Source organism: Lithobates pipiens, unplaced genomic scaffold (assembly GCF_037356315.1).
Source record: "Lithobates pipiens isolate NorthernLeopardFrog02 unplaced genomic scaffold, aLitPip1_a1.2 Scaffold_16, whole genome shotgun sequence".
Classification (NCBI taxonomy): domain Eukaryota; kingdom Metazoa; phylum Chordata; class Amphibia; order Anura; family Ranidae; genus Lithobates; species Lithobates pipiens.
In genome coordinates this window covers 653273290-653287047 of record NW_027507748.1, presented here as the reverse complement: position 1 = coordinate 653287047, position 13758 = coordinate 653273290, and the positions used below count along the sequence as shown (strand labels likewise).

At 46.7% G+C, this 13758-nt stretch overlaps 1 protein-coding gene across 1 annotated transcript in view; it reads left to right on the top strand.

Annotated features, from left to right (window-relative positions):
• The window catches only part of CEP126 (centrosomal protein 126), a 132109-nt gene that overhangs the window by 2059 nt on the left and 116292 nt on the right, over window positions 1–13758 (top strand). The window lies entirely within an intron of this gene.

Here is a 13758-nt window from a genome sequence, read left to right as displayed (position 1 = left end):
CTGCCACTGCTATCAGTCTGCCTTGTGAGGAGGGAGAGAGCCAGGAGAGCCGCTGCTCTCGGATACAGCGCTGGATTGAGTTCAGGCTCATGTAAGTGTAAGGGGAGTTGAGGGGAGATCATCTTGCAGTGCACAGAGAATGCATTAAGGTAAAAAAAAAAAAAAAAAAAAAACTTTAAGCCTCTAGAACCACCTTTAGTGAATAACATTGATTATCTCTTTACAGTGGCATTAGCAAGTTCATGGGCTATATTAGGCAGCAGGTAAATATGTTGTCCTTAAGACCCCTTTCACATTGAGGCACTTGTGAGACGCTTTCATGTTAAAAAAAAAAAAAAATCTTAAAAGCTCACGGAAACTTATTTCCATTAAAATCAATGAATGCTTTCACACTAGGGCAGTGCCCTGTCGGGGTGGTGAAAAGATGCCCCTCTCCATTGAAATGAATGGAAAGCTCTTCAAAAATGGCTGAAAAGCTCTTCAAACGCGCTCCGTGTTTTACTGGCAGTTTAGAAGCACCTCTGTGTGAAAGGGGCCTAAAGTTGATGTGTTGAAAATATGAAAAATTGGCATCCAGTTTGTTGTATATGGGGTTGCGTAGCCGTAGACCAGTCAGGGTGCCCATGCTGACCTGTGTTCACAGCCAAATGCATCTTCAATGGGCACATGGGCATCAGAACTGGACCATGAAGCAATGGAAGAAGATGGCCTGATCAAGTAGTCTTTTTACATCATGTTGATGGCTGGGAACATCGCATACCTGGGGAAGAGATGGTACCAGGGGGCAGTATGGGAAGAAGGCAAGCCAGCGGATGCAGTGTGCTGCTTTGGGCCATGTTCTGCTGGGAAACGTTGGGTCATTCCATTCATGCGGATGTTACTTGACATGCATCACCTACCTTAACATTGTTGCTGACCAATTAATGATTGGTCAAAGAATAATGTGCCCAGCCACTCTGCAGACATGGCTCAAGAATGGTTTGAGATGTTGACTTAGCCTCCCAATTCTCCAGATCTCAATCCAATTGAGCATCTGTGGGATGTGTTGGAAAAACAAGTCCAGTCCACCGAGACCCCACCTCACAACTTACAGGACTGACAGCTTGGTGCCAGATACTACAGCATACCTTCAGCGGTGTAGTGGTGTCCACTAGAGGTCGACCGATATGGGTTTTTCTCTTGGCGATGCCGATATTTAGAAATCATGGCGGCCGATGGCCGATATATGATGCCGATTTTTTTTTTTTTTTTTTTTTTTTTTTTTTTTTTGGGGGGGGCCGATATCCACCACTCCTGCCCATTGATATTAATGGGCACCACTGCCGAAGCGCATGCAATGCAATTTGGCAGCGGTGCTTCGTGGGCGCATTTAACCTCTTCTTCGGCCGCTAGCTGGGTTATATGCGCTCCACTAGCAGCCGAACAGCACCGCTAAAATGATGGTAAAGTGCTGCTAAAACTAGCAGCATTTTACCATCAACGCCTGCCCGCTCCAGTGTGAAAGCAGCCTATAAAATAAAAACAGGTAGTCAAAACTTTTGGATGAAAAAAAATAGGCTAACTTTACTGTTTTTTTTTTTTTTTTTTTAAATCATTTAGTGTATTTTTTTTTTTCCCCAAAAAATTGCATTTGAAAGACCTCTGCGCAAATGCCGTGCGAGATCTCGGCTGTAATAACCCAAATCACGCGAGATGTCGGCTGTAGCACCCGAAATCTCGCGAGATGTCGGGTGCATTAGCCGCAATGTCTCCTGGGATTACTTCAACGAGATCCCAGGAGACAGTGCGGGCTTCAGCAGGAAATGACGCTGATCCCCGCAAGAGACCGCCCATCGCTGCAGGGGTTTAAAATAAATTACTACAGATTACAAAAGGTAGGTGAATCCAAAAAAAAAAACAGGTGGCATTATGAAATATATGAACTAGAGGCAACAGAATGGGCAAATGTTTGATTATGAGTGCAGAACCCCTTTAAATGGTCAAACTGAGAACTTCTACACACTGAGATGATTTCATTCATTCAAGTGTAAACATTGTATCTTTTTGCTCTTTTCTTGGCAGACTGCCCAGAGAGGAAACAAGTGGCTTCTATGAAGACTCAGACAACTTGCATTGACTTTAATTATAGAAGTCATTTCCAAGTCGCGCTGTAGTTCTAAATCGGCCTTTTTATCAGCTCAATCGGCCGATGCCGATTAATTAAAAAACGGAAAATATCGGCCGATATATCTGTCAACCTCTAGTGTCCACGCCTCGATGGGTTAGGGCTGTTTTGGTGGCAAAAGAGGGCCCTACTCATTATTAGGTCATAAAGTTATGGCTGATCGGTGTCTGTCACTACAGTATATGAATAGATTGAAGAAATTTTGCTCCTACAGCAAGAAAATGGACAACCCTTCTGTTCTTGTATCAGGCTGAACAGCAAGTGAGCAAGTGTCACTCCACCGGTCCCCTTTCAAGTGGCTGGTTGTTTTCCGGCTATGAGAAAGCAGCTTCAATCCTGCTGGAGCACCCAGGACATTGGAGTAATGGTGCTGAAATTGAAGCCCCTGCTGTACAGTTTTTATTAAAAGAAAGTAGTGGATTAAATGCTTGATGTTTTCCTGAAGCTGTAGTTATGTGTAGAATGTATTGTAAATAATAATGAGTTACAATTATTTACTACTCAATAATTCTTATGTCTCATTTCCAGTTGCCTCATTTAGTTCATTAAAATGATGTATTTTCCAGCTCATCCTCCATGACACCGCAGACATCTAGGTGTTGTTGTGGCAGATTCCTGTGAAATCAGTAAGAGTAAGGGCTGGAATCCGCATACTGTACACTTGGAAAAGAAAATTAAATATCTAACCTAGGCTTTCTCAACCAGGGTACCTTCAGAGGTTGCTAGGGGTTCCTTGAGAAGAGAGCAGTGACAGATTGAGCTCCTACCTATACTGGCCACCAATGTAAGGAGTCACTTCTACACTGACCACAAACGTAAGGGGACACTTCTATAATCACCACCAATGTAAGGGGACACTTCTACACTGACTACCAATGTAAGGAGTCACATCTATATTGACCAATAATGTAAGGGGACACTTTTATAATCCCCACCAATGTAAGGAGACACTTCTACACTGGCCACCAATGTAAGGAGACACTTCTACGCTGGCCATCAATGTAAGGAGATGCTTCCATGCTGGCCACCAATGTAAGAAGATGCTTCTACGCTGTCCACCAATGTAAGGAGACGCTTCTACGCTGTCCACCAATGTAAGGAGACGCTTCTACGCTGTCCACCAATGTAAGGAGACGCTTCTACGCTGTCCACCAATGTAAGGAGACGCTTCTACGCTGTCCACCAATGTAAGGAGACGCTTCTACGCTGGCCACCAATGTAAGGAGACGCTTCTACGCTGGCCACCAATGTAAGGAGACGCTTCTACGCTGGCCACCAATGTAAGGAGACGCTTTTACGCTGGCCACCAATGTAAGGGGTCACTTCTATGCTGACCATCAATGTAGAGGGTAGAGGTCGACCGATATATCGGCCGGCCGATATATCGGCCGATATTTGCCGTTTTTTAAATAATCGGCATCGGCCGATTGTGTTAATAAAAAGCCGATTCTACAGCGGGACTTTGAAATGAGTTCTGTAAGAAGTCAGTGTGAGTTGCCTGAGTCGTCATAGCAACCCTTTCCTCCACTCTGGGCAGACTGCCAAGAAAAGAACTAAATGATACAATGTTTACACTTCTGAATGACTAAGTCATCTCTGTGTAGAAGTTCTCAGTTTAACCATTTAAAGACTAAATCTTTTCTGACACTTGTTGCTTACAAGTAAATATCCTGTATTTTCTGCCAGAAAATCACTTAGACCCCCCAAAAAATATATATATTTTTTTAGCAGAGATCCTAGGGAATAAAATAGCGGTTGTTGCAATATTTTATGTCACACGGCATTTGCACAGAGGTCTTTCAAATGCATTTTTTTGGGAAAAAAATACACCATTTAAAAAATAAAATAAAAACAGTAAAGTTAGCCCATTTCTTTTTTTTTTTTTTGTCCAAAAGTTTTGACTACCTGTTTTTATTTAATATATAGGTTTTTTTGTTTTTTTTTAATCTAGATCATACATACAAGTAAACTGATTGGAGGTTTGTTTTGTTTAATAAATGTTTAAAGCGGGAGTCCGCCGGGACTCCGCGTGTTTTTTTTTTTTTTTTTTTTTTTAAAAGCCAGCAGCTACAAATACTGCAGCTGCTGACTTTTAAAATAATGACACTTACCTGTCCAGCGCGCCCGCGATGTCGGCACCCGAAGCCGATCTCTAGATCGACACTCGAGTGCTGCCGCTGCCGCCATCTTGGGTATGGGAATCAGGAAATGGAGCCTTTCGGCTTAATTTCCCGGTTCCCTACTGCGCATGCGTGAGCCGCGCTGCGCAATGAGGACGGTCCCCGCTGCCTCTGGGATCTGTGTGTTTCCCAGCAGGCAGCGGGGCACTTGCGGAAGGGGGCGGGCACTTGCGGAAAGGGGCGTAATGTACGCCCCTTTCCGCAGAGAGCTAGCCCGGAAGTGGGTGCAGTTACCTGGATTATCCAGGTAACTGCACCCCCCTCCCCCCTGAAAGGTGCCAATTGTGGCGCCGGAGGGGGGGAGGGTTCCGATGAGCGGAAGGTCCATTTTAGGGTGGACCTTCGCTTTAAGTGTAAGAAATTTTCTGTATCACTTATGAAGACTGCTTTCACACTGGAGTGGGCAGACGTTGATGGTAAAACGCAAGTTTTAGCGGCTCTTTACCATCATTTTAGCGGTGCTATTTGGCTGCTAGTGGGGCACATATAACCCAGCTAGCGGCCAAGGAAGAGGTTAAATGCGCCCATGAAGCACCGCTGCCAAATCGCATTGCATGCGCTTCGGCAGTGGTGCCCATTCATATCAATGGGCAGGAGTGGTGGAGGAGCGGTATACACCACTCCAAACGTGCTGCTTGCAGGACTTTTTTTTTTAAGATCCTGCCAGCGCATCGCCTCAGTGTGAAAGCACTCTTTCACGCAGACTGCAGGGGAGCCATTTTGCAGGCACTTTACAGGCGCTATTTTTAGCCCAAAAGCACCTTAAAAAACGCCCCAGTGGGAAAGGTGTGTTAGATCAAGGGGGATTAAAAATAAATAAATAAAATAAAATCGGCCTAACATATCGGCCCAAAAAAAATCGGCATCATATATCGGCTATCGGCCTCCATGATTTCTAAATATCGGCATCGGCATCGGCCATAGAAAAACCTATATCGGTCGACCTCTAGTAGAGGGTCATTGTTACTATAACCACCAATGTAAGGGGCCACTTCAATGCCAAAAATTGACAGGTGCTGGTGATTAAAACATGGAGCTGGTTGATGGTGCACTAGATGAAGTGTATCATCAATATACAGGTCATACATAGAGGGAGGTGGTAAAAGGGTTAACGCACAGCTCACATACAATGTGAGGCAGGAGACGAGGTAGTTAATGTGTAGGATAAGGGAGATGAAGGTTTATTATACAGGTCACATCCCGATAGCCTGACAAGAAGATGTAGAGGGGGTGGGTTAAAAGGGTTAAAAAAACAAAAAACATCCAAACCTTCTCCATGAATCTGCTGCTGTCTGCCATCCCTTCATTAATTCATATTTTATGGATGCGATAATATTTCCCCTCCTTCCTCTGTAGTGAGAGGATTGGGAGGGGGCTCTGGGATGTTTACATTTAGGATCCCTGCGATTGGTCAACACGAGCCATTCACATCATTCCTAATTTGAGCCATATATAAATAAAACTCTAGAAAAGCATGTCTACCACATGTACACAATTTCTGGCCTGGCTCCTGGAGCTGAAGGTGTTAGGAACACGCAGTGGTTTTCCCCATTGGTTCTATAGATTTTTTCCTGGAAGGTAATCCTAGGTTGAGTTTGAAGAGCCAGGTCATTCCATATGGCATTTCTCCACTGGGGAGCAGTACTGTATTATTGTCTGTGGATTGTCTGCGGTATACCTGCCATGTAGGATACAGGCTAGCTAAAGGAGCCTGTTTATTATTTAACTCATGACACGTCCAAGTGTGTCTAAAGCCGTTTTTTTGTTTTGAATAGAGTAGGTGTCAGAACCCTCTCTGTGTCCCTGCTGAGGAGGTTCAGTTCCGGTAAAGTTGTGAGGCTCACCCTCCTTGTGTCTCTGCTGGATAGATTCATCCTCATTGCGTCCCAGCTGAGGAGGGTCACCCTCTGCGTCCCAGCTGAGGAGGGTCACCCTCTGCGTCCCAGCTGAGGAGGGTCACCCTCTGCGTCCCAGCTGAGGAGGGTCACCCTCTGCGTCCCAGCTGAGGAGGGTCACCCTCTGCGTCCCAGCTGAGGAGGGTCACCCTCTGCGTCCCAGCTGAGGAGGGTCACCCTCTGCGTCCCAGCTGAGGAGGGTCACCCTCTGCGTCCCAGCTGAGGAGATTCACCCTCTGCGTCCCAGCTGAGGAGATTCACCCTCTGCGTCCCAGCTGAGGAGATTCACCCTCTGCGTCCCAGCTGAGGAGGTTCACCCTCTGCGTCCCAGCTGAGGAGGTTCACCCTCTGCGTCCCAGCTGAGGGGGTTCACCCTCTGCGTCCCAGCTGAGGGGGTTCACCCTCTGCGTCCCAGCTGAGGGGGTTCACCCTCTGCGTCCCAGCTGAGGGGGTTCACTCTCTGCGTCCCAGCTGAGGGGGTTCACACTCTGCGTCCCAGCTGAGGGGGTTCACACTCTGCGTCCCAGCTGAGGGGGTTCACACTCTGCGTCCCAGCTGAGGGGGTTCACACTCTGCGTCCCAGCTGAGGGGGTTCACACTCTGCGTCCCAGCTGAAGGGGTTCACACTCTGCGTCCCAGCTGAGGGGGTTCACACTCTGCGTCCCAGCTGAGGAGGTTCACACTCTGCGTCCCAGCTGAGGAGGGTCACACTCTGCGTCCCAGCTGAGGAGGGTCACACTCTGCGTCCCAGCTGAGGAGGGTCACCCTCTGCGTCCCAGCTGAGGAGGGTCACCCTCTGCGTCCCAGCTGAGGAGGGTCACCCTCTGCGTCCCAGCTGAGGAGGGTCACCCTCTGCGTCCCAGCTGAGGAGGGTCACCCTCTGCGTCCCAGCTGAGGAGGGTCACCCTCTGCGTTCCAGCTGAGGAGGGTCACCCTCTGCGTCCCAGCTGAGGAGGGTCACCCTCTGCGTCCCAGCTGAGGAGGGTCACCCTCTGCGTCCCAGCTGAGGAGGGTCACCCTCTGCGTCCCAGCTGAGGAGGGTCACCCTCTGCGTCCCAGCTGAGGAGGGTCACCCTCTGCGTCCCAGCTGAGGAGGGTCACCCTCTGCGTCCCAGCTGAGGAGGGTCACCCTCTGCGTCCCAGCTGAGGAGGGTCACCCTCTGCGTCCCAGCTGAGGAGGGTCACCCTCTGCGTCCCAGCTGAGGAGGGTCACCCTCTGCGTCCCAGCTGAGGAGGTTCACCCTCTGCGTCCCAGCTGAGGAGGTTCACCCTCTGCGTCCCAGCTGAGGAGGTTCACCCTCTGCGTCCCAGCTGAGGAGGTTCACCCTCTGCGTCCCAGCTGAGGAGGTTCACCCTCTGCGTCCCAGCTGAGGAGGTTCACCCTCTGCGTCCCAGCTGAGGAGGTTCACCCTCTGCGTCCCAGCTGAGGAGGTTCACCCTCTGCATCCCAGCTGAGGAGGTTCTGTTTTCAGCAAGTTATGTACAGCCCCTCCTACCAGCCATGATCTGTCTACACTACATAAACAATCACAGGGACACAGTGATGATATTACTGGGTTTAAAGTAAAGTATGCAAATAAAATTAAAATGTTTTATTTAAAAAATGTGATCATCATGTTGGTAAGGAGAGAAGAGAAGGGATCACGGAAGGTATGTATATACAGATTAAACTTCAGATTTTTGGTTCAATCATTTTTATTGCAGGTATATCATAAACATAAATGGTGTGGCAGCAGGCAGGTAAAGTCACCTGGTTGTATCCAGGATGGGAAATATGTGTGCCCTAGATTCAGGCTTTATGCAGACTTTTACAATTAGAGGGGAAGAGTTAATGAGCCCAGCTGAAGTAAGTGGGCTCATTAAGACTTGCACTTATCCTTACTTCACTATGGAAAGGGACCTGCTGTATCGAGTGGCTCAAAGGGCAGAAGAAACCATTGAGCAACTTGTAGCACATTCTGGGAGGTCATCTGGGGACAGAGAAAACCAGAGAGAGGATATTGCAGAGATTCTATTGGCCTGGGGTCATGAAGGAAATAGAATATTATTGTTCCTCCTGCCCTGTGTGTCAGAAGTCGGCACCTATGCCACATTTCCGTAACCCGCTGGTACATCTTCCTATCATTGAGGTCCCCTTTGAAAGGATCGCAATGGATTTGGTAGGTCCGATAATGAAGTCCGCCAGGGGGCATCAGTACATTTTGGTTATATTGGAGTATGCCACCCGTTATCCGGAAGCAATTCCTCTCCGAAATACCTCGGCCAAAACCATAGCCAAAGAGCTATCTCTTGTTTTTAGCCGCGTGGGTATTTGTAAGGAACTGCTTACGGACCAAGGTACACCCTTTATGTCCCAGGTTATGAAAGAATTATGCAAGTTGTACAAAGTGACTCAATTGCGTACATCTGTGTATCACCCCCAAACAGATGGGTTGGTTGAAAGATTCAACAAAACCCTAAAACAAATGTTAAAGAAGGTGGTAGATAGAGATGGAAAGAATTGGGACTGTCTAATACCCTATCTGATGTTTGCCATTAGGGAGGTACCCCAATCCTCTACGGGTTTCTCACCCTTCGAGTTGCTCTATGGGAGACACCCAAGAGGGCTGCTGGATATCGCCAAGGAAACTTGTGAAAATGAGAGTTCTCCTCACAGGAGTGTGATTGAGCATGTCGCCCTGATGCAAGATAGAATTGCACAGGTAATGCCAATTGTAAAGGAACATTTAACCCAAGCGCAGTTAGCACAGCAGAGAGTGTACAACCGTGGGGCCAAGACCCGTACTTTTTCCCCGGGGGATAGGGTCTTGGTGCTAGTCCCTACGGTTGAAAGCAAATTTCTGGCCAAATGGCAAGGTCCATATGAAGTAATTGAAAAAATTTGTGAGGTGAACTACAGGGTTAGACAGCCAGGAAGGCGAAAGCCGGAGCAGATCTATCACGTCAATCTGCGGAAAGCCTGGAGGGATAGGGAATCCCTAGTCGCAGAGACTTTGTCACAAGTACAGCCTGATTGCTTAGTTCCTGAGGTTGGAATAGCAGACACCTTATCGAAACCCCAACAACAGGAGGTTAAAGAGTTTGTACTTCGTAACAAAGAGATTTTCTCTGAGCTTCCAGGACAAACATCTGGCGTAGAGCATGACATTATCACCCCGCCAGGAGAAAGGGTAAAACTAAAACCTTATAGAATACCAGAGGCCCGATGGGAGGCAATACGTGGGGAGGTTCAAAGGATGCTGGAATTGGGTGTGATAGAGGAGTCCCAGAGCGACTGGTCCAGTCCTATCGTACTAGTGCCCAAACCTGATGGGAGCTGGCGGTTTTGTAACGATTTTCGACAATTAAATAAAGTTACAAAATTTGACACCTACCCCATGCCGCGTATAGATGAGTTGATTGACCGGCTGGGAACAGCCCGATATATGACAACTCTTGATGAATAATTGAATGAAATACTTGTATAGCGCACAATGCGAACTGAATCGCCTCACCAAAGGGTATTGACAAATTCCCCTGGCCGAGTCGGCCAAGGAGAAAACTGCGTTTGTAACCCCAGATGGGGCATTCCAATATAAGAGAATGCCGTTTGGGTTACAGAATGCACCGGCAACATTCCAGCGGAAAATGGATAAGATTCTGAGGCCCCATCAGAAATATGCTGCAGCTTACCTGGATGATGTGATTATCCATAGCACAGACTGGGTCTCACATTTGCCAAAAGTACAAGCAGTCCTAGACTCTATCCGGGAAGCTGGGTTTACGGCCAATCCAAAGAAGTGTACCATTGGACAGGAGGAGGCCAAATATCTTGGGTACACTATTGGGAGGGGGGTGATAAAACCCCAAGTCAATAAAGTCGAGGCCATACAGAGTTGGCCACGTCCCAACAGCAAGAAACAGGTACGAGCCTTTCTGGGAATCGCTGGCTATTATCGACGATTCATTCCCCATTTTGCTTCTCAGGCTGTGCCCCTCACCAACCTGACAAAAGGGAAAGAGTCTGTTATGGTTAAATGGTCCCCAGAGGCTGAAGAAGCATTTCAGTCCTTAAAAACAGCTTTATGTAGCCAGCCAGTGTTGTACTCGCCAGACTTCTCTAAGGACTTTGTTGTACAAACTGATGCATCAGACGTTGGGTTAGGAGCAGTGTTATCCCAGGTCTGGAACAGGGAAGAGCACCCAGTCATTTACCTCAGCAGGAAGTTGAAGTCCCATGAGGTAAATTACGCCACGATTGAGAAGGAATGTTTAGCAGTGAAGTGGGCTCTAGATTCCCTTCGGTACTATCTGCTAGGTAGGCACTTTGACCTGGTGACTGATCACGCTCCTTAAGGCTGGGTTCACACTGCTGCGGGGGGAGATCCGGATGTGATTCGCACAGCAAATCACATCCGATCTCCGTAGCACTGCGAGTTCAGCCATACAGATAGTATGGCTGAACTCGCAGCTGTCCCGCAGCAAACTCGCACAGGACCCTTTTTTGGGTCCGCAACGGAATCGGATCGCATGGGGGTTCACACCATGCGATCCGATTCCTGTGCGAGTCGGCAGATCGCACTGCGATATGCCGACGGATCTGGGGGTGTCATTAACATAACATTGACACCCCCAGCCGTCCGCATAGGGCAGTGTGAACTGCCGGCGGGAGGTGAGCGATGCGGGAAAACGCCGCGGATTCGCGGCGTTCCCGCATCGCAATAGTGTGAACCTAGCCTTAAAGTGGATAAAGAACAAGGAGACCAATAGAAGGGTAAATAGGTGGTTCCTGGCCTTACAAGAATTTAACTTTACAGTTAAGCATCGCCCTGGTGTTAAAATGGGGAATGTGGATGCTTTGTCTCGGATACATGCATGTCTGACTGCTTGTGTTACAACCCCAAGGTTGAAACAAGAGGGGGGGTATGTGGCAGCACGCAGGTAAAGTCACCTGGTTGTATCCAGGATGGGAAATATGTGTGCCCTAGATTCAGGCTTTATGCAGACTTTTACAATTAGAGGGGAAGAGTTAATGAGCCCAGCTGAAGTAAGTGGGCTCATTAAGACCTCTACAAAAAACCCCAGCATGCTTAGGGAGATGCTCCATCCTGGAACCAGTTTTGTGTTGTATAGACTGGGGAGTGTGACACCTGTTCTGTGCGGTGAGTTAACGCCTGTGTGGCAAACCTCTACAACAGAGACAGGGACTGGTGCAGCACAAGGCTGCACTCAGTTGTTAGGGAATCTAAGTGGGTAATTAGAGGTAAAGCTGACCAGGATTTATTTTCATGTTTTATTTTTGTTTGGCTGTTATGTTTCAATGCATGTAGCATAAATAAACCGCATCTTTTGTTTTTTTTGCACCTACAACGCTGTCTGCTGTGCCTGATTTTGTGTTGTGAACCCATCCAGGGGGTTCACACACACCCGCTGCCGAGCTAACCCCTCACAATGGTAATACCAAAAGCACCTAGTCTCCCCATGCAGGGGCTATGACTGGCGGCATAACAAACACAAAATACACAGTATAACAAAGGAGGGAAGGCCTCCTATCTAAACAAGCACAGAAATCCTAAATGCAACATACCTATAGCTTGGGGCTAACCCCATAGAGTGCAAAAGTAGCCAGGACTTGTATTCTAGTAACATTTTTTGAAATAGTTCTGGCCAGCTATAGACAACTAAGGAGGGCTTAGGAACCTGGCAAGAGGTAAAGAAGAACAGGGAGGAAAGAAAAGAAGAAGATAAAGGTTAGGTAAAGGAGAAAGTAGAAGAATAGGAGATCCGGGTTTTCTTAAGATACCAGATAGAGCCGACCCATACTTGCCGGAGAGAGATCAGGGAAGGCATACATCAACTGTGGTTCTTAAACTTTAATGAACTTAGCATGTGTGTGTTTTTAAGAATACCGGACATTTGTTCATTGACCGTTATGGCTGTCAAGCGGTCTCTCACTCCCTGGAAAGGAACTGTAGGTTTCTTCCATGCCTGGGCGATCGTCCTTTTTGAAAAGTAGGTTACCAATTTCTGCTGACAAGCAAATAAGCCCAGGATGGGGCAATGTAGCAAGGCAAATGTAGCCTCATTTTGGGTGTTCAAATGAAACAGGGAATACAGCAAACCAAACACTCTGGACCAAAAGCCCACCAGTCGCAGGCAGGTCCACCAGATAAGGAAAACATCCCCATGATGGCCACACCACCGGAAACAGCTATTACTAGAAGCCGGGTTGGCACGGGCAATATGTGCTGAAACCCAGTACCACTGTATAAGCTTCAGCTTTAAATTGGGAGCTACTAAAAGGAATAAAATGATTCACAGTACAACACTGAATTTTACTATATATTTCTCATAGTTAGCAATGGAATGCATCGAAGATTGCCATTTACAATGCTGGAGCACCTTGGCCTGCTGCTTGACATGTGGTTCTGCAGTACACTCACCCAACAGCCTGCATCATCACTAACACACATTATATATATATATATATATATATATATATATATATATATATATATATATATATATATATATATATATATATATATATATATATATATATATATATATATATATATATATATATATATATTAGTGCCTTGAAAAAGTATTCATACCCATCGAAATGTTTCACATTTTGTCATGTTACAACCAGTAACTTAAATGTATTTTATTGGGATTTTATGTGATAGATCCATACATAATTGTGAAGTGGAAGAAAAACAATAAATGGTTTTCCACATTTTTAACAAATAAATATGTGAAAAAGTGTGGCATGCAGTTGTATTCAGCCCCCCTCAATAATTTGTAGAACCTCACTGCAATTACAGTTGCAAGTCTTGTCAAGTTTTTGGGTATGTCTCTACCAGCTTTGCACACCTAGAGACGACATTTTTGCCCACATGGATGGAGAGTGTCTGTGAACAGCAATCTTCAAGTTTTCTTGAAGGATTCTCAATTGGATTTAGGTCCGGACATTGACTGGGCAATTCTAACGCATGAATATGCCTTGATCTAAACCAGTGGTCATCAACCGTCTTCAGGGCCCACTAACAGCCAGGTTTTATATATATTACCTTGGGGAGATGTAGACTAGAATACTGCAATCACTGAGCAGCAAATAAGATCACCTGTGATGTATGTCAGTTATCTTGCAAACCTGGCCTGTTAGTGGACCCTGAGGACAGGGTTGATGACCACTGATCTAAACCATTCCATTGTAGCTCTGGCTGTATGTTTAGGGTTGTTGTCCTGCTGAAAGGTTAATCTACACCCCAGTCTCAAGTCTTTTGCAGACTCTAACAAGTATTCTTCAAAGATTGCCCTGTATTTGGCTCCATTCATCTTCCCATCAACTCTGACCAGCTTCCCTGTCCCTGCTGAAGCCTCCCCACAACATGATGCTGCCACCACCATGCTTCACGGTGGGGATGGTGTGTTCAGGGTGATGTGCAGTGTTAGTTTTCCACCACACATAGCGTTTTGCTTTTAGGCCAAAAAGTTAAATTTTGGTCTCATCTGACGAGAGCACCTTCTTCCA